The sequence below is a fragment of the Amblyomma americanum genome, chromosome 8, assembly GCF_052857255.1.
Source record: "Amblyomma americanum isolate KBUSLIRL-KWMA chromosome 8, ASM5285725v1, whole genome shotgun sequence".
Classification (NCBI taxonomy): Eukaryota; Metazoa; Arthropoda; class Arachnida; order Ixodida; family Ixodidae; genus Amblyomma; species Amblyomma americanum.
In genome coordinates, this window is record NC_135504.1 from 83065422 (window position 1) to 83089034 (window position 23613).

Sequence of the window (23613 nt, forward strand, 5' to 3'; positions counted from 1 at the left end):
TTGGACAAGGTAACTAGAAAAAATATCATTATAATGTCATTTCGTGTATGGACTGCACCTTAAAAATTCACATCAGAATTTTTTAAAACAAAGTGTGGCCCTTACATGAGTAAATATGATGCGTTCCAATTCAGCTTCTCCCTCGCTCCATCAATGTCTGGAATTCATTACCAGGGTCCATTTGCAGGTGTTCTAACTTTTGCACCAGCCATCCAAGACGCATAATCACTGCAAATATGTGCTTGGTGGCCAATTGTAAACTTCCTCGTTTGTTTGGCCTTTCCTCTCTCTCTGCATTGTATTTTTTGTGTATAAAAGTGCTCAGTTGTGCATATCTCTGTTCGTTATACTCCGATGTGTACCTTGTACTTTATTCAACCCAATCCCGCCATAGCGCACAGTGCATTGCAGTATGTAGAAATAAATAAATGAACAAATAAAAGCTTGGAGGACACCTAATTCTCATTGGCTATGACAATGGGATAGCATAAGCACCTTGTTGTGAGCTGCTATGCACAACCACACATGCCAGATTGGAGAGGGAGATTTTCCTCCCCACTGCACCTGTGCCAAAAGTTGCACCATGTCGTAGGATCGGGGAGATGAGGATCTTTTTATGATATCACGTAAAAAATGAGTAAATTCAAGCAACATACAGTTAGAGGGGCCACTTCGTATGACACGAGTTCTAAACATAAAACCTGCGGAAGGTATGGGGCACAAGAAGGTGTAGAGAGGATGAGCACACTTTCAGTCTGAGTCTTCCATGTTCGACTCCTTCCGTTAATTTTTTTTGTTTTAGAACCAAGTTTGATGGAGTGCATCTGCTGCTGTCTGGCATAAAAGATATCTTTGATTTGCTTCACTAAACCTAAGCTTCAATCCGATGGTGATTATATTGCACCGAGTGGATATGCTTGTGTCTTAGATCATGTCTTGCTGCCACTCTGCACATTGTGTGGTGGCTTGACCTGGACCCTTTTCTTGCAGGCATGCGTGACTGCCACTACACTGAATTCAGCAGTGGTTGACCAAGGCAGTGAGTTAAGCTTCTTCCGGTTTTGAAGCCAGTGCAATGGAATATCATTAGTCTGGGCTCAATTAATTCACTACTCAGGATCATTCATCTGATTCCTCTGGCCATCTTTGTGCCTTGTAAAGTTGTGAAATAAATTTCCTTTGCTTGACTACCCATGATGCTTCTGTCATTGGCTTCTGGACAGCAGGGTGCAGCCTTTGCTGTTGTAGAGATTGGTGGGTTAGTGGGTGGCACTACTGGCAAGTGATAGCATCTGTCATTCACCCTCACTTGTCAGTGGTGTGATTTTGTGGGATGGCACAACTAGTTTTACTGTTTTAGTAAAATGCCTTGAGGGTTACCCATTTGATAACCTAGTAGACATTCACATCAGGAAGGAATATGTCTGGGCGTGTTGGTTCACCATCACAAATGCCCATCATTGTCACAAACAAAAGTGGTTCAAACGCCCCCTTTCTGCATAGACAACACACAACATAACCTTATAGTTGATAAAGTGCTGCATTCTGCGGTGACGCGCCAGGTTAGCCGCTCAGCTGAAGTGCTGTCCACAGCTGGTGCACTCATGCGGCATCTCCTCCAAGTGGACCAGCAGGTGAGTGGTAAGCAGACGATGGGCCACTCTCAAGTATGGGCCTGCGTGTATCTGGTAACACTGTTTCTGTGTGGAAAAGGATGAAAGGAGGAGCAGAGAGGGCACACTATTTATTTATTTTATTTCAAAGATACTGCCAGTTTTATTTGAGGCCTTAGGCAGGAGTGGGAAATAAGATAGAAACAAACATAACAAAGCACAAAAAGCACTGCAAAACATTTTTAGCACAGTTTTTGCATAAAAAAGTAAAAAAAATGTAGGCACATGAATGCTAATTGTAGACCATCGCTGTGGTAGAGAAAATCACAACAAATAAATAAAACAGGTTATACTTCATCTGTTTCCAATACAAGATTTACATACCTAAGCTTTTCTTTAGCGCGCTGCAGAATGACTCGGCCGATCGACTTTCCACTGTGTTTGGAGACAGCAAGTTCCAATCTCGGACCGTTCGTGCGCCAGCAATAGGGACTGAATATAAATCTTACCGATTTTCTTTGGATGCTCACCAACTTATTGATATTTTGCTGGGTCCATGGATCCCATACAATACAGCAATATTCAAGGATTGGTCTAATGTAGGTTTTATACGCTAGAAGTTTTATTTCTTATGTTGACTGTCGCAAACATCTCCTCAGATGTCCCAGTTTCTGCATGGACTTTTTGTGATGTAGGTTACATGTTCATTCCATCTGAGGTCAGATGTTAGAATTACACCTAAGTATTTGTAACTTAGTACAGAAGAGAGAACCTGTCCATTGATGCAGTATTTAAAGGGTAATGGTTGCCGTTTTCTGGTGACTGTCATTGCTACTGTTTTCTTTGTATTTATCTTCATTTGCCATGTCAAGCACCATGTTTCGATAGCGGTAAGTGAAGAATTTAATACGGCCTGGTCTCTTGGGCTGTTAATTTCATTATAAAGGATGCAGTCGTCTGCAAACAACCTGATTTTCACTGGTATATTTGTTACTATGTCGTTAATAAAGATAAGAAAAAATAACGGGCCGAGAATAGATCCCTGTGGGATGCCGGAACGAACAAGTGCTGGCCTTGAACACATTCCATCAATGAACACGCTTTGTTTCATTGATGAAAGATATGCCTCTATCCATTGTAGCAGTGAGGCATTTTTTAATATCGGTTTTAATTTTAGAAGCAACTTTTGGTGACACACGCGGCCAAATGCCTTTTCGAAATCTAAGAAAATCATGTCAACTTGGCCTTGCCTATCTAGAACTGCTGCGATGTCGTGAACAGTTTCGACTAGCTGCGTTGTAGTCGATAGCCCTTTACGGAACCCGTGCTGCCTATAATCTATGATGTTATTAATTTCGACAAACGTCATATTGTGCTTGAAGATAATATGCTCGAATGTCTTAGCAGATATGCAGAGTATTGAGATGGGCCTGTATGAAGTAATTAATGAGCGGTCTCCTGTTTTGGGTATTGGTGTAATCTTGGCATATTTCCAATCATTTGGTAACTCTGCTCGCGACAAGGATTTGCTAAATAGTAAACACAAGTATTTTGAACACCATTCGGCATACCTTACAAGGAAGGCGTTTGGTATGCCATCAATTCCTGGGGATTTTTAGTATCTAAGTTAAGCAATAATGACAGAACGCCTTCTTCTGATATGCAGACATTATCGATAGGAGGACAATTAGCGGGTAGGTTGAAACTTGGTCTTATACCATCGTCGTTTGTAAACACAGAGCAAAACAACTCATTAAATGACACTGCTATCAATGCTTTATCGGTCACTGTTTCATTATTTATGCAAAAACTGGGCAAGGGCTCCTTTTTTGAAGAGAAGTGGCGCCAAAACTTTGCCGGGGAAGAAAGGAGAAAATTCTTCATAAAAACAGTGTAGAAGTGTTTTTTGGCTTTACTGATACTGTCTTTCAACTGCAAACGTAATGCGCAAAGCTTATCTGCATTAGTTGCCGAAGGGCACCTGCGATGCTGCTTTCTAATTTTTTTCGCTTTTCTTCCCAGACGTACAATTTCTTTTGTTTTCCAGGGATTCATATGTTGTGTTCTCTTCAGCCGCACGGGAATGAAGTGCTTGATGCACCTCAGAACAAGTTCTTTGAAAAAGCACCACAGGTCGTCCACGCAGCATTCAGTTGATTCAGCAAGAAGGACAAAGTTAGAGAAGGAACTATCTAAGGCATCTAATATGTCGACGTCACTAGCACGTGAAAAGATTGGCACCAAACGTTCTTCCTTTTTGTTTTTTGTCACATGTTTGAGTTCCAAGGTTAAGCATATCATTTTGTGGTCAGATATGCCCTCAGTAACAAGTATTTTTGGATCACGCTGAAGTAGGCTACTGCTGACCAGGAAAAGATCTAATATCGAAGAAGTGTCGTTCAGGATGCGGGTTGGTTGCTTTACCAGTTGTGTTAAGCCGTGCAAAATTATTAGGTCAACAAGTGGTTCAGCTGCCCCAGACAGGGGATCGGGAAATGGGCCGTCCCAGCAAATACAAGGCATATTGAAGTTGCCGCCAAGTAACATGTTTGAAGAAAGACTTTTGGTAGAACATAGAAATTCGTTTAGTTCATCAAAAAACGTAATATTGCTATTTGGGGGCCTGTAGAATCCGCCTACGATGAAGTATAATTCTTTTAGATGTACTTTTGCGATAACACATTCAATCGCAGGTATGTCAGGTAGACGTGTTACATTTAGCGCTTCTTGAAATATAATTGCCACACCACCCCCTCGGGAATTCCTGTCTTTTCGAAACATACTGTAACCTGGCGGTGTAATCGCGTCGTCGCGAATGCTAGAGTTTAACCAAGTTTCTGTTACAATTATGAGCGGTTTGTACGCTGATACTATGCTCTCCAGGTCTTCAGATTTATTTATGATGCTCCGAGCATTAGGGTTGATGCATCGAAGAGGTTTTTTATTGCAAGTTTCGGTTCAGCTTTGACGGCTATGCCTGCTTGCTTGTTTGCCAACAGGAACCCTTCTATTGCTGTCTTCGTTCCATTGAAACAGCTCATTATTTATCTTGATTTTGTCGTAGAGCAGCTTAACTTTCTCTCCACTTGCTCTAATTTCGCTTGTACTGTCCCATAATTTCTTTCGCTTTTGCCTAGTGGGCACTGAAAAATCCTCCGAGACTGAGAGTTTTTTGCCTTTCAACTTGAAGCAATTCTTCAGTTCATCAATTTTTTCACGGTGGTCCATCAGTTTTATTATAATAATTGGCCGTGATTTATCTGGCTGAATCTGGCCTATCCTGTGTATTCGTTCAGCGGGAGTTACTCGCACACCAAGCGTGGTATCAAATACGTCCTCAACTACACTTTTAATTAGGTCATCATGTGTTTCTTCGTCTTTCTCGGGAATACCATAAACCAGGATGTTGTTCCGCCTTGAGCGGTCTTCTAAATTAGTCAGTTTGCCTTCTAAATTTCGAATAGTCTTCTCAAGGCTGCATATTTTTACATTCATTTCCTTGATGGCTGTTACTGGGGCTTCTACAAATTCTAGTTTAGATTCAATTTCATTTAGGTGCCTTTGGATGTTCTTTTGGCCTTCGAGTAGTTCAGCTAGCATTTGTTCAGTCGGGGGCCCGGGGTTGGGCTCTACATCGCCGCAAAGCATCAACAAAGATAAAACAAAATCATTTAAATCAAGGAGGTTCATAACGACACTATGTGGGCACGTCAGCTGAATGAAACGTCGGTCGCCTGTTTTAACAGTAGAAAATATGTTATTGACCTGCATGTAAAATACGAGCGGGTTTGACATGATGCTGACACGCAGCCAGCCGACGTGCCCACTGAAGGAACTTGTAGGCAGCGTTCTTTATATAGCCGGAGTTGTTGACGTCGATGAAGCTGGCCGTGATAGCACCCATCGATCGTCATAGCACGGTGGTTCTTGTGCGCAAGCTCTGTGGGAGAATGGCGCTTGGATGACCGGGTACACAGAAGCTTGACAGGATGGCTGGTATGCGCAGTCTCCGTAAGGGGACGGTGCGTCGATGACCGAGCATGCTGATGCTTGCAGTGTGCTGGCTGTCAGTGTCGAGACAAGGAGGAACATCTGCATGTAAAATACGAGCGGGTTTGACATGATGAACACACTAGCCTCGCCGATGGCACAAGGGATCAAGAAAACTAGGGGTGTGCGAATATTGAAATTTTCGAATACGAATCAAATACGAATATGAAGAAAAAATGGCTTCGAATAATGGATCAAATATCTGGTCAGCACAAAAAATAAATTCAGAAAAGATAAACAAGCAAACATTGGTAAAACAGTATCCAACCTGTAATGTAGTCAGGCAAAATGCAATCAATAACACGACAAGACTGGAAGCAAAAATAACATGATGGCTAGTAAAACCTCATTAATTCGGAGTTCAAAGAACTGACAGAAATGCCCGGCTTATTCGAAGGTCGGTTTATAAAAAGCCCCGCGGCCCCGAAAAAAAACAAAAAAACTACCGAAAATGCGGCAGTCAGATGAGGCGGCTCTATCGTGCAAATACGTGTAATCCCGTGACGAGCACATGTGTTTCGGCGAGCTGGAAGACATCGCGAACATAAGCGAGATGGGAACGCACATTGATGCCAGAATGGCAAGACTGCTTCTAAAGAAAAAAAAAATGACCAGCGACGCGTCAGTCAGCGTCTGAAAGCGGCACGGTACTGAGACACTGGACTACTGGCGAATGCGCGGGCCGACCGTTGCCATTGCCACGGGCGAGTGGCGAAACTCGGAAACCAAAACTACGCGGCCAAGTTATTTTTTTGACCTAGTGACAGGGACCCTCCGAACGTTATCACGCCTGCCGTTAAGCCCACTTAAGAGGTGCATGGGTTACAGTGCACCATGCAATAGGCGGGATTTTTACAGGATCGCTTGCCCTGTTGTGACACCTCTACTCGCCCCTTAAGGAGCCTCACGCGAAATTCTGCAAGTAGGCTTTCCCGCATAGCTTAGTTGACCAAAACAAAGTGGCGGTGGTCACGCTCAGACAGTTAAGATGACAGAACGAATGCCATGGGTGTGGGCTTTATTAGACAACATATTACGGAAGGATAAAAATAAACGCGCTTTCGCGCTGCAACTGTTAGAAGCGGGTTGTCCCCCATCTTGTTCGCAGCACGTGTGGTATGTGGGAAAGCCCACTTGCGGAATTGCGCACATGGTCAAGCCGAGCGGCATCGGAATGCGATTGGTCCACGCGATAAACGATGGAGAAGAAAGAGAACAGGGCCTTTATATTGTTTTCCTGGAACTTTATACTCTATATTCAGATCATTTGCCAGATATTGTGCTTTTGCCGCAATCAAATTTACGAAAGTCTATTCGGGAATTTTAGAATATTCGAAAATTAACGAATATCATTTCTCGAATACGAGTATGAACCGAATATCAAAAATATTCGATTCGTATTCGAAATTCCGAATATTCGCACAGCCCTAGAGAAAACAAAAATGCACACTACATAATGTATACCCATCTGTTGCCACCCAGCTATCACTTTCCGTTGCCCGCAGAGAGTACGGAGTTTTTTTGCGAGTACCAATACTCTATATCAGACCGTGCACTTCCCTGTCGAAACACTTAAATATCGCCCTTGTCCCCAAGCCCATTTATTCCACATTAAAGGGGCCGTGAAACACCTTCAGAGGCGAGTATACAAACTAGCTCAATAACTACATCATTGTTGTTGGAGCATACTACTCGTGAGGTGGCACCTGTTATCATCCCAAGCATTCCACAACTTTACAAGCAGTGCTCAAGGCCCCTTAAAAAATCCTCGAAGAACCGTCTTGCTGAGATGTATATCTACCATTAACAACGCTGAATGACCAAATTTTGCCTTACCTGTAGTCGCTGGTCTGTAGGCAGTATCTACAGCAGTGCCTCCCTTCAGACTTCAGTGACTGCATGTTTTAATGGTGCTGCTCCAAGAGGTGTCACATGGAGAATTGGTTGATGCATGTCTCGCAGGAGGTGGCCGAGTGCACGGCGGACTCAGTGATTCCACTCACTGAGGGCAAACAGCGCAGAGATGTGCTCTGCACAGAAATCATGTTGGCAGCGAGAGCTTCCGGCACAACCTGCAATTTAAGTCATCAGATATGAGGAATACACATCGGCTGCAGAGAAGCAAAAGTTTTTAACTACAGTGTTTCACTCAATGTTGTCACTTGTATAAATTGTTAGGATGGCACATTTCTGGACAGTTTTCACAGGCGAGGAGGACAGCAGCTGCAGCACAGGGGAGGAACGCCTTTCTCCTCTCGCCATGGCCTTTAAGTTGGATTAGCTGCAGGCTCTGCATATGCTACGTTGGGCTTGGAAACCAGTTGTTTTCTTGCACTTCCAGCATACCTTTAAAATCACCACTGATTTGTCTGCAATATATTTCAATATCTACAACTTCATAGAATTCTACTTGCTTAAAATTTCATCAAACCCTCCAAATGCAGAAATTGTTCAAATGATTCTGGAAAAAGCACACCTGTTCCAAAGTTTCAAGTCTTGAAACGGTGTCACATCATCAAAGGCGGGAAAATACGAAATGTTAACCAGCAATAGTTCGTACTAGTACTTACAAGTGCACCAACTACAAAGGAATAGAAAGCAACTGAAATAAAATTGGAATAGAATTGCAATGCTTTTAGATTACTCGCATGCAAGTGCCTCAAGTATCCTCAGTAATTACTTCAGTTGTTCTATGCCACTGAAAAAATGTCGACGGGATCCAACTCGCAGAAATATTTATGAGCAGACATATGAAATGCATACTTGACAAGCATGTAGTAGTTTGGACCTTGTGCTGCGAGCAGAAAATAGTCACTTACTCGCAGTTTAATATAGTTTTCAGGGTGAGACACCTGTGGCAGTCAAGCTGTGGTATAGTAAATTGGCAGCTGCAGAAATCACCAAGTGCTACCATCACTAATCATTCAGATAAGAATCCTTTCCTACCTGACATGTGTGCCTGTTTTTTTGCTTTTCTGGATCATGTCTTGCAGCTGTAATATTGGCTTAAGTACGCGTTTCACGCTGCCTTCATTCTCAAAGGTTAGACAGCCCTCTGGTATTTAACTGTGTGCAGCGCATCGCAATGTCTCGTCAATGTATGCTATAAGTTTAGCCACAGAGCCAAAAAGTTAGTATTTTTACGCGTCACCAGAACATTTCCCATCTGACTAGGTCAATACGTGCCACCAGTGAAAGTATAATTACAGAACAAAGAGTAGACAGAGGTAGGAGGGTAGTGGAAGTGGGGGCTAATTTCTTTCCTTGTGTTTTTAAGTAGGAATACACTTAACGACTATATTTTCACCTTCCTTGTCCAAATTTTTGTATATCTATCCACACCACTTCAAAGCACACAAACATAAAACGCTCAAAAGAAAACTTAGGTTTCAGTGGGATTGTGACCAGTGTCTCTTGGCTAGATGGATGTCCTACCCACTCGGCCACGGGCGTAAGGTTGTCGTCAAAGTTTCGGTCTGGTATTTCTGTCTGCCTAATAAGGAACTGGTGGCCCAGATGTTTCACAATTGGTCGCTTGTTATAACTCAAACAGAAAAAATTATGATGCCGAAAGGATAATGAAGGAAATCAAACAGGGTAGAATGTCGCTACTAAAAAATGCAATGTACATGAGAGAAGACGAAGCAGCGGGTATAAAAGGACCTGGGCTGATGTGGAGCAGATGAGATGGAATGGCACGAGGAACGTGATGCTACTGCACATATTCTACAGGCTGTATTTGAAAAAATACAAGAGCAATAGACACACACAGTAGAGAGGGAAGTATTGAAATCAGAGCACGAATGAAATGAAGCCAGTGGCATAAAAGTCGGGACAGAATTTAAATAGCGAAAACTGTGCACAGAATACTACATGAAAGCAAAAACACTTTGGATTACAAAACATGCCCACTCATTTCCTTCTCACTAAAAGCTGGAGGTACACTTAAGCTAAGCGTTTATGCTTGTGTTAGGTTAATGGCACATAGGCAGCTAAGGTCATCATGCTCTAAGCAGAAGGTATAGAATAGTTTTCTGCAGAATTCTTAAAATTATGAAAAGTGATCGGTGGTGTAGACGGCCTAGTTGTGTTGTGTTTTATGGCACATAGACAACTCGGGGCATCATGCGCTAAGCTCAATGTAAGAAAAATTGTATTGCAGACTATTTTAGAAATATTAATTATCGGTGGTGTACAGGGCATAAAACATTGTCTTTGTATTACCTAATAATGAAAAACAACTAAATTTCATGAAAGGTGAATATTAGGAGCTTTGAAGAAGGTCGATGAGTCTTAGCAGGCATTCTTGGATGGGCAAGGGTGTTGAGCCTCCCAACCAGTAAAACAAAACCTCAGCCTTCTTCTCAGGAATGAGAAGGTGGCTGAGGTGTTTCAAGAAATGAATCGAATCAGTGGGTAAAAATTTAGAGCTTGCTGGAAAAACCAGCTTCTCTTAAAAAGCTGAAAACACAAGTCGTGTCAACAATTGCATCTTCACTTAAAAGCAGCAATGGGTGTAAATGAATGTGTTTATTATAAAACTGAGTAAAACATTTGTTCCTAAGTTTTTCAAGTTTCGCCATGAGTATATATAATATGTGATCGACAGTTAGCTCTTCTACACGTTTTTCACAAACCCGTTTGTCTTGTATTGACAATAGAAAATTGAGTGTGATGCGTGTGGCCTATACGGAGATGACATAAAATAACTTTAATGAAACGCTCCTGGTGCAAATATGACTTCCATTCACTTAGAACTGGCTTCACCAAGTGCTGTTTGCTGTTTACGTCATTGTTCCAAGCTGTCTGCCATTTTTTCCTTCATTTCTTTTTTACTAAGTTATGCAATCCTTAAAGGGTATATTTATTTTCTTTATTTCCTTGCCACAAACTTGAGCAGCACACAGATCTGCTCTCTCGTTGCCTTTTATTCCCACATGACTCGGAACTCAACACAGTGTTATGTCTTGTCCTTGAGTTGTGGCTGCTACAATGTTGTGTATGATGTCACCAATCATAGGAGTGATTGTGTTTCTACAGTGGACAGCAGTAGGTAAATTAAGAAGTCTGCATAAATAATACTGTTTGTGAGGTTCTCGCTTAGTATTTGTTCAATGATTACATAGACGGCGTAACATTCAGCAGTGAAAATTGATGTGCACTGTAGATGCCTTACTATTTCAATCCAATTCCCTTGTATTATTGCGCTTCCAATGTTAAAATCTATTTTTGAGCCTTCTGTATAATATGGCGTAAAAGTACTGTATTTTTCCTCAAGTGCACAAAATTCTTGTGGAGTTTGTTTTTTACAGGACTGAGTAAGAGTAAAATCACAGATTGTAGGAAAAATACCATGGAGGTGATCTCATCTTCGAGCAGTGCTGGGTAATGTATCTACTAGGCCGAGGTTTTGGCACATATCTTCAAAATATAAGGGCAGTGGCCTGTTAGTCTGTGGCTTGTTGTTAAATGGTGCTTTAGAGGGGCACTTTGTGACCTTTGCTGACAGATGTATTTAGGTATTGAATGGATTTTCAGGATGTATGAACACGTGAGCTTCGTTCTTTCGTCTGTAAGTGATGGTTCGTCAGTTTCTACATAAAAACTGTCAATGGGCGACGTCCTGTATGCACCAGTGGAAAGACGCAAACCTAAATTATGAATTGAGTCCAATCAGTCAAGGTACGATGGTCTCACTGACCTATACACTTTACATTCATAATCCAGGGTAGAGCGTACGTACTAGAGAATGATAAGTTTGTAAGAGACACGCCCTGTCGGCACCGCAGTGTTTTCGCGACAGCACTTCGAGTGTGTTCAGTGATCAAGAGGCTTTCTTTCTCAACATGTTTATGTGAGGCACAAAAGAACTTTCTGTGAAAATTAACGCCAAGAAATTTGTGTTCATTTTTTAGGGGTAACTGTATTTCATTCAGATATAGAGTCGATCTGCTTGCACGCCCCCTTTAAGTTAGAAAAGAATGGCCACCAATTTGATCCATGGAAAGTGAGAGTAGCGCAAAACGGGACAAAGGGACAGAGAAAGACCGACACAACACAGGCGCAACAATAGCGCCTGTGTTGTGTACGTCTTTCTCTGTCCCTTTGTCCCGTTTTGCGCTACTCTCACTTTCCATGGATCACCGTTACCGACTCGCCCAAGTTTCTACCCTTGTGAGCCACCAATTTCTGTGGAGAAAACCGGAAACAATTTCTATCTGTCCATGTTGTCAGTTTATTTATTGTTAATTGTATTTGTCTTTCCAATGCTGATATATTGTACGATGTGCGAGCTATCTGAAGGTTGTCTACATAGACTGAATGAATACATAACAGGATTATTTTAGTAAGAGAGTTCAATTTTACAAAAAAGTAAGTTGTGCTTACAGCGCACCCCTGAGGTACTCTGTTTTCTTTAATGAAATTCCTCAAAAGGGTTGTGCCCAGGCGGACATGAAATGAATGGTTAGATAAGAAGTCTTCAAGGAAGTTTAACATTCTGCCTCGTGTACCAAACTCAGCAAGGTCTTGAAGAATCCCGAATCTCCAGGCCGTGTCGTATGCCCTCCCTAAATCGAAAAATACAGCAAAAGAGTGTTGTTTATGAACAAAATCTTCTCTGACAGTATTTTCAAGATGAACCAGGTGATCTGTTGTGGAGCATCCCTTTTTAAAACCGCACTGATGGCTGTCAAGAAGTTCATAGGATTCAAGGAGAAAAGTTAATCTTATATTCAGGGCACATTCAAAGGATTGGGCAATGGGCCTATAACTGCTAGGAGATATTGGTGGCTTCCCGGGTTTAAGGAATGGAACAATATTAGGTGTCTTCCTGGCTTTGAGTCTTTTCCACAATACTCAAACTTTGTTAAACAAGCTTAAAAGAGCCACTACGAAAGGCTGAGAAAGATTGGCCAGCATTTCATAGCGTATTTGGTCGGGTCCTGGAGCAGTTTTTCTGCCGGCTGACAATGCTCTATTGATTTGCTGGAGGGTAATTAAGTGTATTATTTGTTAGCACCTCCACTTGAGAGCCTGTATTTCATATATTTTTGTATTTTAGAAATGACTGGGTATAATATGTGACAAACTAGAAACTGCAGCAAATTGTTCTCCTATGTCTGCCTGTTTTCTTATATTTGTTTGTGTGCCAGGTGTTGTTAAAAGAGGAACTGTGAATGGTGAGAAGCTGCCATTTAACTTTCTGAACTGCTCCCACATTTTTTAAATGTGATCCGACTGTTTATGGATGATACATAACTCTGCCATGATGCTTTCTCGGCACAACGATGCACGTACTGAGCTTTAGCTCTTGCCTTTTTAAAACTTATGAGGTTCTCTTGGGTCCACCACACTTTGTGGTTTTGCCGTACCATTCCCGAAGACTTAGGAATAGCCAAGTGTGCAGCAGCTAAGATACAATCAGTGAACTTTTTATTTATCTCGTAGATGTCAAGATTTTCTAAAACTATTCTTTCTAAAGTGGCTTCTGCTCTAAAGAGTTGCCAGTTGGCTAAAGGAAGCTTCCAACGTCGCGGTTTTGTTGGGATGACTTCCAGTAAAGACGCTAAACAGAGCCATATGGATTGTCAATAACATCCCGTTTAAAATTGCTAAGAACAGACGGAAAACTAAACGACAAATCTAAACAGCTCATCTTTCCTGAGGCTGAAGAGCAGCAAGTGGTTTTACCAGAGTTCAACAGACAAATATTTTTGCTCAGAATAAAATCCTCTGTAATTTGTCCCGGGTGTCCATTTTTCCACTCCCCCAGAGGGAGGAATGTGCATTAAAGCCGTCAACTACCAGATAAGACTGTGGTATATTTGCTATAAATGATCTTCTAATTCTTGTATTGTTACAATGAAATGAGGGTCAAGATATATATATATACAACACACTGTTATTGTTTTGTGTGTAAGCAGGGTGGCTGCCACAGCTTCAAATTTTGGCTTTAGTATAAGCTCACGAGCTCGGATGTCATTTTTTACTATGATGGCAATACCACCTGAGAGCCAGCTTGCGTTTTCTCGATTGCGGCAAAATACTTTGTTACTTGAGTACATTTGTGCTTTTGGGACCCAAGTTTGTTTCTTGAATACATAAGGCCACAGGTTAGAATGTGGCTAGGATGTCTTTTATATCGCTCAAGTTATTAAATGATACCCTTCAATTCCAGTGTATTAGGAATGCAATAATGATTTTTTGGATATGTATTTTGAAAACTTAGCTCCCTATTTCTTTGGGGCAAGTTATTAGGATTTCTCCTTTTTTTCTGTCATGAGAGCTCCGCCACCGCTGCAGTGGAGGTGAGCTCAGTGTTATGTCCGTCGCCTCCTTAGAGGCTCTGGTCCACCGTGGAGAACCCACAGGTGTACTGTTTGTAGGCCTCTGCTGACTGGGAGAAGCCTTGCAAGCGACTGTGAATAAAATAAGAATGTTCCCTGGGTTTGTGCAAATTGTTTCTGTGCTTCCTGGAATGTTATGCTTTCTTTAGTTTTAAGATATAATTTTCTTTTCTTTCTTCCAGGAATGGCAAGACCTAGAATATGCGGGGGGTCCCTTCACAGTTAGTGCACTTTGGTGCTGTGTTGCAAACATCGGATTTGTGTTCATTAGATGCACATTTGGCACAGATTTGGCAGCCACGACAACTCTGCGATCCATGGCCAAAGCTTTGGCCTGAATTGAAACCCCAGCGAGTATTGGGGATGTATGGTCAGACTGCTGTTTTCATATAACCTACTTCTATGGTATCAGGGAGTTGGCTGGAGGCAAAAGTCAGAACTAGTTAAGTGCTTTGTTGGAATTTTCATCTTTTCTGATTTTAATGCACATTACATCGGTGGCATTTTGGTCTTTGAGGCCATCCAGCACTTCTGCTTCAGTCAGAGTGAGAAAGTCTTGTTCTGAGATCACACCTTCGACAGTGTTGAGGGATCTATGTGCACTAATGGAAACAGGTATTTCTACAAAGGTTACTATGTTTTAGAGTTCGAAATGCTTTGCTTTGTCTCTGATGTGGAGAATTGTAGATCGCCATTGGCCAGCTTTGTCATAGCTAAGGCCCAATGATTCTGTGAGAGATTTCGAAACTACAAAAGGAGAGATGATTCTAGCTTGCTTTTCTGGTACCTCACTCTGTATGACGTGGTATCTGAGGAAGATTTTTTTTTGCAGAAACAGTGCAGTGACATTGGCTTGCCATTATTTGTGAAAACGATCATTTCTAGAAGGAAAAGACCTATAAAAGAAAATTATTTTTCAGCTGCGATGGCAGCCGCCCACAACAGAGCTAGCCCAACATGCGATGGGACAGGGAGTTGCTAGCAAGTCCTGCCCACGCAAGCTCTACGGCGCAACTATAACATAATATGGTGTAACTTGTTGGTTCACCACACAACGTTATAACAAAGGAAAAACTGAGAACGAGGAAGTCACAGGACAGTAATGAGAAAGAAGATAGGTGAAAGATGGAGGGGAGGATAGGAAAAAAGGCGACTGCTGATTTTCCCCGGTCGGGTCAGGCCAGAGGTGCCGTCTACAGGAAGCTGGGACCAAAGTGGTGTATTGCCTCCACTGAAGGGCCTCAAAGGTCCAAACCCTCAGCATCGGCTCAGCCACCAGGATTCCCTTTTACCTGGACACAGCAGTGCCACACACAGCTAAGCGCAGGTGCTGGGGTCCGTGGTAATGCACTGCTCACCATCATCCCCCTGCAGGCATGTCCCTGCGGATGCTCGAACTCATGGTGTCACCACTCATCAGCATCTGCATGAAGCAGAAGCCCCCCTGTAGGGAGGAGAGTGTGGCCTAAAATGTTTGTTTTACTATTTAGTGACGCCAAAGGAAAGACATTTCAAAAATGGACAGTAGTAAAAGCTTTAGAGAAAGTTGGGTAACCTTTGTAATCATCCTTGCCTGCGCAAGGAATGAGAAAATGACTGAGGTGTGCTTAAAAAAGTCTATTTGTTATAATAAATTACTAAATATACTATCAGATCTACAATTCGTTTAATACACCTGCTCGCTTTAAAAACTTAAAAACGTGAAAAATCAACACGTGCATCTTCACCTAAGACCATTGCTGGATTGAATGGTATACGTATTTTAATTGTAAAAAACTGAAAAATGCTTTTTCCTCAGTGTTTCGAGTTTTCTGATTGAAAATAAAGCATGGTTTACCGTTAGTTCATCTTCATACGGTTCACATTGAGGCTTGTCTTGTTTTGTAAGCATGAAATTATATGTGAGGTACGTGTCTGTGTCCTATGCGAAGCCGGGAGATATCACATCCTTGATACGCTCCTGGTGGGTGTAGGATTTCCATCTGCTTAAAACTGGCTTAAAAAAGTGTGATTTGTTATTTGGTTCATTTTTCCAAGTGAGCTGCCATTTCTTCTTTAATTTACTGTCTACTAAGTTCATGCAATGTTTAAAGGGAATATTTACTTTCTTTATTTGCTTGTCATGAGCTTGAGCAGCATAGAGGTCTGCTCTTTCGTTGCCTTTAATTCCGCCATCACTCAATACCCAGATACCCAGCAAAGTTTTATGCTCTGTGCTCGATCTGTGGCTTTTGTTAGTTATATTGCATATGATGTCACAAAGCATTGAAGTGATTGCATTCTGGAGTGGAGAGCTGTAAGTATACTGAGTGAGTATGTGTAAATAATGCTGTTTCTGAGGTTACCATTTACTATTTTTCTAATGGCTACACACACAGCATAACATTCTGCTGTGAATATAGATGCACACTGTGGAAATCTTTTTATTTCCTTCACAATTCCTCGCACTACTGCGCTTCCTACGAAGGCATCTGTTTTTGAACCATCAGTACAAAAGTCCATGAAACCATTGTATTTTTCGTCGAGTGAAAGAAATTCTTGAGCTATATGTTGTTGTGGAGTTTCCTTTTGGGGAACTGTGCAAGAGTGAAATAGCACATCACAGGAAAATTGTACCATGGAGGCAGTGGATTTCATCTTAGCGCAATGGTGGGTAATGCGTTCAGTACGCCGAGATTCTGGCAAATCTCTTCAAAACACAAGAGTAGTGGCCTGGTAGTTTGCGGTTTGTTGTTAAAGAGTGCTCTAGATGGGCACTTTGTAACTATTTGGTGACAGATATGCTACGGTAAGGAATGTATATTCAGAGTGTATGTGAGCACGCTTTTTCTGTCTGTAAGTGATGGTTCGTTAGTTTCAACATAAAGACTTTACGGGCGACATCCTGTATGCACCAGTGGAAAGACGCAAACCCAAATTATGCACTGGATCTAGCCATTCAAGGTATGCTGGTCTGGTTGACCCATACGCTATATATACATAATCCAGGATAGAGCATACTACATAGCGGTATATTGATAAGATCTGATCTGTCGGCCCTCCAGTGTTTTCGTGACAGTACTCTGAGTATGTTCCAAGGATTGAAAGGCTTTCTTATTCAGTGTGTTTATTTGAGGCAAAAAAGTGAATTTTCTGTCAAATGTTACACCTAAAAAACTGTGTTCATGTTTTACGGGTAACTTGATTTCGATAAGGTGTAGGGTCAGATCTGCCTGTAAGCCTCGTGTGAGTGAAAAAAGAATGGCCACTGTTCTCTGTGGAGAAAACCAGAAACCATTTCTATCTGCCCACATTGCCAGTAGTTTATTTTTTGTTGATTGTATCAGTACATGTTGATATGATGGAGAAAGTGCAAGCTATCTGGAGATCATCTGCTTAGACTGAGTACACAATTGACCTTGGAGAGAGTTCAAAGAGAGTTGTGCTTAAAATACACCCCTAAGGTACTCCATTCTCCTGAATGAAATTCCTCAAAAGGGTTGAACCTAGACGTACATATGGAAGGAGCGGTTAGACAAGTCTTTAGGCAGTTCAACAATCTGCCATGGATGCCAAGCTCCATGCCGGTTGTGTCATATGCCTTCTCCAGAAAAAAAATACAGCAAGACAGTGTTGTTTGCGTACAAAAGCATCTCTGACAGTATTTCCAAAATGGACTAGGTGATCTGTAGTGGAGCATCCCTTTTTAAAACCACACTGATGGCTGTCAAGAAGGTCACGAGATTCAAGGATAAAAGAACTCAGTCTTATATACGGGACACTTTCAAAGGATTTGGCGAGGCAACTGGTAAGAGTCTAAAAGTTGGCGGCTTCCCGTGTATCAGACTATACGATAATAGCTTTTTTCCAGGCTTCGGGAATTTTCCCCGATACCCGAACTTTATTAAAGATTCTTGAAAATGCGTCTACGTAGGGTTGAGAGAGATGGCCTAGCACTCGATAATGTATTTCATCTGGGCCGGGAGCAGTCTGTTTACCAGCGGAAAGTACAGTATTTATTTCTTGAAGTGTAATTATGTTAATGTAAGGTTCATTTGTGGTGCCGCTTGTCGGCAGCCTTTGCTACTCTGCTGTGGTTTTGTTTTATAAATGAGTCTGTGTAGTGTGATGAACTAGAAACTGCAGAAAAATATTCACCCAAACGGTCTGCCGGTTCTTCTATGTTTGTCTGTATACCGGGAGCTGTCAGAAGTGGAGCTGTGAACGGAGGGTAGCTGTCATTTAACTTTCTAACCTTTTTCCACATCTGCTTCTATGCGGTTGAGCTGTTTATTGATGACACGCAATTTTTCCTTGCTGATTTTTCGACACTAAGACGAATATATCGAGCTTTCGCCTTCGCCATTTAAAAATTTGTGAAATTCTCTTCTGCTGGATATCTATAAAAATGTCCACGGCTTTTATTTGTTTCTTCTTGCTTCTTTGCATTCTTTTGTGTACCAATATTATGATTTTGTTTTACTACTCCAGAGGTCTGAGGAATAGCTTGGTGCGCAGCGGTAATACTACTGTTTGTGAAAAGTTCGTTAAGTTCGCCTACACTGAGGTTGCTCGAAACTATTTTATCTAGGCCGGCCTTTTCTCGGCCAGACTTTTTCTCAGTTCAGCTTCTACTGTCGTGGTTTAGTTGGGATAACTTCAGGTGAAGATGTTAAGCTGATTAATACAAGGAGATGACCACTTCCATATGAGTTGTCTACGACATCCAATTAAAAACCTATAAGAATAGGTGAATTAAAAGATAAACCTATAGAGCTCATCTTTCCTGAACTAGGTGAACAATATGCTCATTTCCCGGTGTTTAACAGACAAATATTATTACTCATCACAAAATCCTCAATAACCACCCTGTGCGCTAACAAACAAGATTTTGAGTCTAGGGGTTTTGAATACCCTCGAAGAGCTCATTGAGGCTGCAAGGACCTCGCCATATCAGAGACTTCTGCGCAGTCGTACTGGTCGCAGCATTCTGGAGAAGCTGGAGCACGAGCCTAGAGCGTGCTCGAGACGTACGAACCCGGTTCCTAGACAGGTTAGGGACAAATTAGGTACCCCCACTCCCCAAAAACATGCATCCCATCTACCATGAGAGCCGGAGGAAGGAAAGAGCAGTAGCGTTGCAAGCCCGCTTTCAGGGCAGACAGGATGTCTTGTATACGGATGCCGCACAATGCACAAACAGTACAGGGCGCAGTTCGGTAGCCACTAGGGAAAACGGAGGCCCGGTAGTGTGCTGGAGCACCAGACACTCGACAGTAACGAAGGCGGAAGAGTTGGCCATTGCGCTGGCTCTAACTCAACAACAGGTTAAAATTATCGTGACTCTAAATCAGCTATTAGAAACTTTGATGCGGCTGCATTTCAGCTACAGCAGCACGAGTGTTGGCCGGCAGTCCACCACCGGCAGAACAGGTAGCGCTCATTTGGACACCCGCGCACCAAGGGTTGAGGGGAAACGAGAAAGCGCACGCACTGGCCCGAGGATTAGCTACTTTCCGGGATCCCAGTGGCGTCTTGTGCACAACCCCATCCCCCTTGCACGATGAGGAGCTCCTACAGCTCTATGACGATCTTAACACGTATCAGGAAATCCTAAACCTTTACAAATTAGGCCGAGCGGTACTTCCAAAAGCAAGCAGCCAACCAAAAATGAAGAGGTTGTGTGGCGCAAGCTCCAAACCGTAGTATTCCCTAACCTTCAGCTTTAAAGCAAGTGGCACCCTGACATTTTCAGCCCCAGGTGCAAACGTTGTGACGGCATAGCGGACATGATCCATATGGTATGGACATGTCCGAGCTTTGGACAACTTGACAGAACAGATGAGTCCTGGGAGGCACTGCTTCACAACGAGGACGACAATCAACGAGAAGCCATCCGTCTCTCCCTTGCCGCTGCTGAGATCCAAGATATCCCGGTCGACGGCTGAGGGGGAGGACATGGCTGGGACCGAGCGGCGCCTCAGATACCCATCATCCTTTTGACGGGTGCTAACAAATGTTATTTCTCTCTCTCAATAACTTGATGTCTAGTGTCAATTTTTCAGTGCCCCAAAATCTGGAGTGCGCGTTAAAATGTAATATAAATATGGTTCAGGTAGCTGTTCTAAAAGATCTTCTAACTGATGAAAGGTTACGTTAAGATATAACTCCAGGTATACACAGCACAATGTGATTGTTTTAAATGTGTCTAGGATGGCCGCTACAGCTTCTAACCTGGTTTTGAGTTTCTGTTCTCGAGCTGGGACTCCATTTTTAACCATGATTGCAATTCCTGCCGAAAGCTGGCTCGTCTGCTCTCGGTCGCGGTGGAACACCTCATAGTCTTTGAGAATGTCTGTGTTTCGAGCCGAGGTTTGTCTCTTGTAAATACAAGGCCAGAGGTGAGTGTGTGGCTAAAGCATTCTTTTATGTCATTTAGATTAAGTAGGGGTCCCCTGCAGTTCCAGTGTATGCAAGCCATCTTGCATTATGTGGATAGTGAAAGAACTAGTTGTCTTCGGGCATCCTGATCCAGGGCCTCTCTTTTCGTGCTGATCCAAGAAGCCCCATCGTCCTTCCGACGTCAACGGTCCAGGACTGCCTTGACTGGTGCCCATCACATCCTCGGATACGCTGCATGCCCGTACAGTACACACCGCTGTTTTTGTGCTGGGCCTCTCCATGTGGGGAGTATCCTTGGGGGCCGCTGACCTGCAGGTGTGCGCAACCCGTTTTGTGGGTGGTGGCCATCGTACCACCTGGGGCACGGGTGGCCCTGCACCAAGCTCACGGCATGTGGCCTGAGCAGGAGCCGGAAGCCACTGTGGTCCCGTGCCCTGTTGCCCCACAACAGCGTAACTAGGATGTTCAACCACTGAAAAACGCCTTTGCACTTCCCTGAAAATAATGTTTTCTTTGACTTTGAGCGTTATTTCTTTTTCTTGTTTGCATGTTAGGCAGGTGCATGAGCAAGCAGGATAACTGCCCAGTCAAAAAAAACCATTGGGTCCAATTGAAGTTTCCAATGGGACCCATTGGACCCAAATGGTCAGCCAATGGGACCCATTGGACCCAAACGTTCAGCCAAAGGGACCCATTGGACCCAAATGGTCAGCCCATTGGGAGCCAACTGGTCAGCCAACTGGACCCATTGGGAGCCAACTGGTCAGCCAGTTGGATTGATGAATCCAACTGGACAGCCCAATTGGTTTCTCTAGTTCCGATTGGACCATCCACTTGATTTTGTAAGTTGGGTCGAACTGAACTTTCCAATTGGACTTATATTCCAACTGGTCAGCTCAATTGTTTTTCCTTGTTCCAACTGGACTACCCAACTGGTTCCCTGCTCCCAAATGAACTGGTCCAACAATTGTCACGTTGTGATGACGGCGGTCCAGCGGTCAGAAAGATGAAAACAGCTTTCGAACGAAAATCTTTCGGCTGACTTGCGCCCACAATGAACTGATCGAATGACGTGGCGGCGACGAAAGCAACAAGTATGGTCGGCGGTCGCCGAACAGAGTGCCCACTGTTCTCGGCCGTGTCCAACTTAAAGCTAATAGCGAACTTCTGAGATACGGCGTGCAAAGCTACCGTAAGTCTGGAACAACGCAGAAAAGGCTCCACCTCGGTGCGATCAACTGAGATAAATTTGTGTGCCAGCGGCTTTCATGAAAGAACAAACATACAGCACAAAGATTTGCGGCAATATTGAGTTTACATTGTGAATGAACTCGGCACTGGCGAGACAAGCAGTTTCACCTGTTCTTACAAATATACAAACAGTCAATATTTTAGAAACTGGCAGCTCCATCATAGCCTCACTCCATAGATCGCCACATTGCAGTTCAAGCTGATCCAGTCAGCCGGTGAGCGATGTTATCCACATTTTCACATAATGCAGAGTACTGCACAAAATAGTCAAATATTAACAATTTATACACAAAATCGCAATACTTAATTTTAAAAATGTATTAAAAAGTATTGTTGCTGTTAATCACTTTCAAAAGCTTTACTCTAGGATAATAAAATGATTCCTGTTTCGTATCACCACAACTGTGTGTGTGTCATGGCGTGCGCAGTAAGCGTGGTCGTGGTGGCTTGGTCCTTGTGCTGCAGTACAGTGCTCTAGGTGTAGTACTAGGATATACCTGTGTGCGCGATGTCTTCGAGTGCGCCTCATTTTGCGTACGTCAGGTATAAAGACAATATAAGCTGTGCGGTGGTGCCCATCACGGATGTGAAGGACTTTGCACCTGAAAATGCCCAAGACTTGATTCGCGAATCTATCATCAGGTGAAGTGGACAGATGCCGAAGGAGAAGCAGACTTTTATCCGGCCCGCATTCTCATGCTTGGGAGGTAATTACCTGCACTTTTCACTGTTAACTTTGTGTGATATGTGTGTGCCTGATGCAAATGTTAAGCGTTAATTGTGAACATTCACAGCGCAAGACGAACACAGACACGAGGGGAGACACGGCGCTTTGTGGTGTCTCCCCTCGTGTCCGTGTTCGTCTTGCGCTGTGAATGTTAGCATGAAGTACCAACTCGCCCAGCAACTGATTTTAAGTTAATTGTGAAGCTGTTGTAGAGCCTACGTCCGCGATCTATGCTTGGAAGCAGAGCACGTGGTCACATCTTTGTGTGCAAAGCAATTAATGAACGAACGTAGTTTGATAATAGGAACAGGTAAAATGATTGAATCTTTTTTCTGCTCGTAGAGGATGGCTGCAGCTTACGCACTTATTCAGCATTGATTATCTGGAGAATACAAATCTTCAGGAGTATACATTTATAAAAGTGCTGTATTTGCAGCGCAGGACATGGCTCCTGGAATGCAGTAAATTGCATTTTGCTATTAATTTGATCGCATTGCATAATTACGAAAGAAAACATAGCAAGTACCTGTGATGCTTTATGAATCGCCAACAACTGAACAAAAACAAGCTTTCCCATGTTGCAGTTTTCATGACGCACAAATTATTGTTTCTGTTGTGACTGCTTGTATCAAAACTCACGCAGTTACTGCATTGAATGCTCATCCATAACTTGATTCCAGAAAGAGCATCTTAGTGTGCAGCTTAATGGGTTTCGTTTGTTTGTTCACACATTAAATCTTATTCCTTGTTATTTGCTTTTCGATCTGTAGATTCTCTGCAGTAATGCAATCTGTGTCGTGCTTCTATTTGATTGCAGGGAGCTCGAAAAAGAAATGGAGCCTTCCAGCTAGGAGCTGCAACAAGATTTGTTTCAGGACTATTTATTTATTTATTCATTCTTATACCTACATGCCCATTGGGCATTATTGTAGGGAAAGTATTTTCATGCAAATACCAATAATAAACTGCTACAGTTAATAGACTGCTTGCCTCCTGACTGTTTAATAGCACATTTCATTAAACATTTACTGCGTTTCTGTTGCACGGAATATTCACTGCACTGTAGGCATTGACTTGCAACACGGTCTACACAAAAGCATGAAAATGCCCTTCTACAGTAATTCTTGCACGTCTGAACCTAACTAATACTGAAGAATGTCATGCAATAACATGAGAGATGCTACTACATGAACACAGTACTTCATCAAACCCCCTTCATATATGAGGCATTAGGTAGAAATTT

The 23613-nt window shown here is 42.7% G+C and overlaps 1 long non-coding RNA gene and 1 pseudogene across 2 annotated transcripts in view; one reads left to right on the top strand and one right to left on the bottom strand.

The window, feature by feature from the left end:
* Positions 1-1757: 1757 nt before the first annotated feature.
* The window catches only part of LOC144102556 (uncharacterized), a 65344-nt pseudogene continuing 43488 nt past the window's right edge, over positions 1758-23613 (bottom strand). The window contains exons 9-10 of the transcript XR_013308219.1: positions 7500-7735; positions 1758-5705 (exon numbers count right to left, since the gene is read on the bottom strand). The product of XR_013308219.1 is annotated as an uncharacterized LOC144102556 (transcript). The remainder of the gene's footprint in view (positions 5706-7499; positions 7736-23613) is intronic.
* LOC144100486 (uncharacterized) lies at positions 22174-23352 on the top strand. Its single transcript, XR_013307685.1, has 2 exons — positions 22174-22350; positions 23188-23352. It is a non-coding gene; the product is annotated as an uncharacterized LOC144100486 (long non-coding RNA).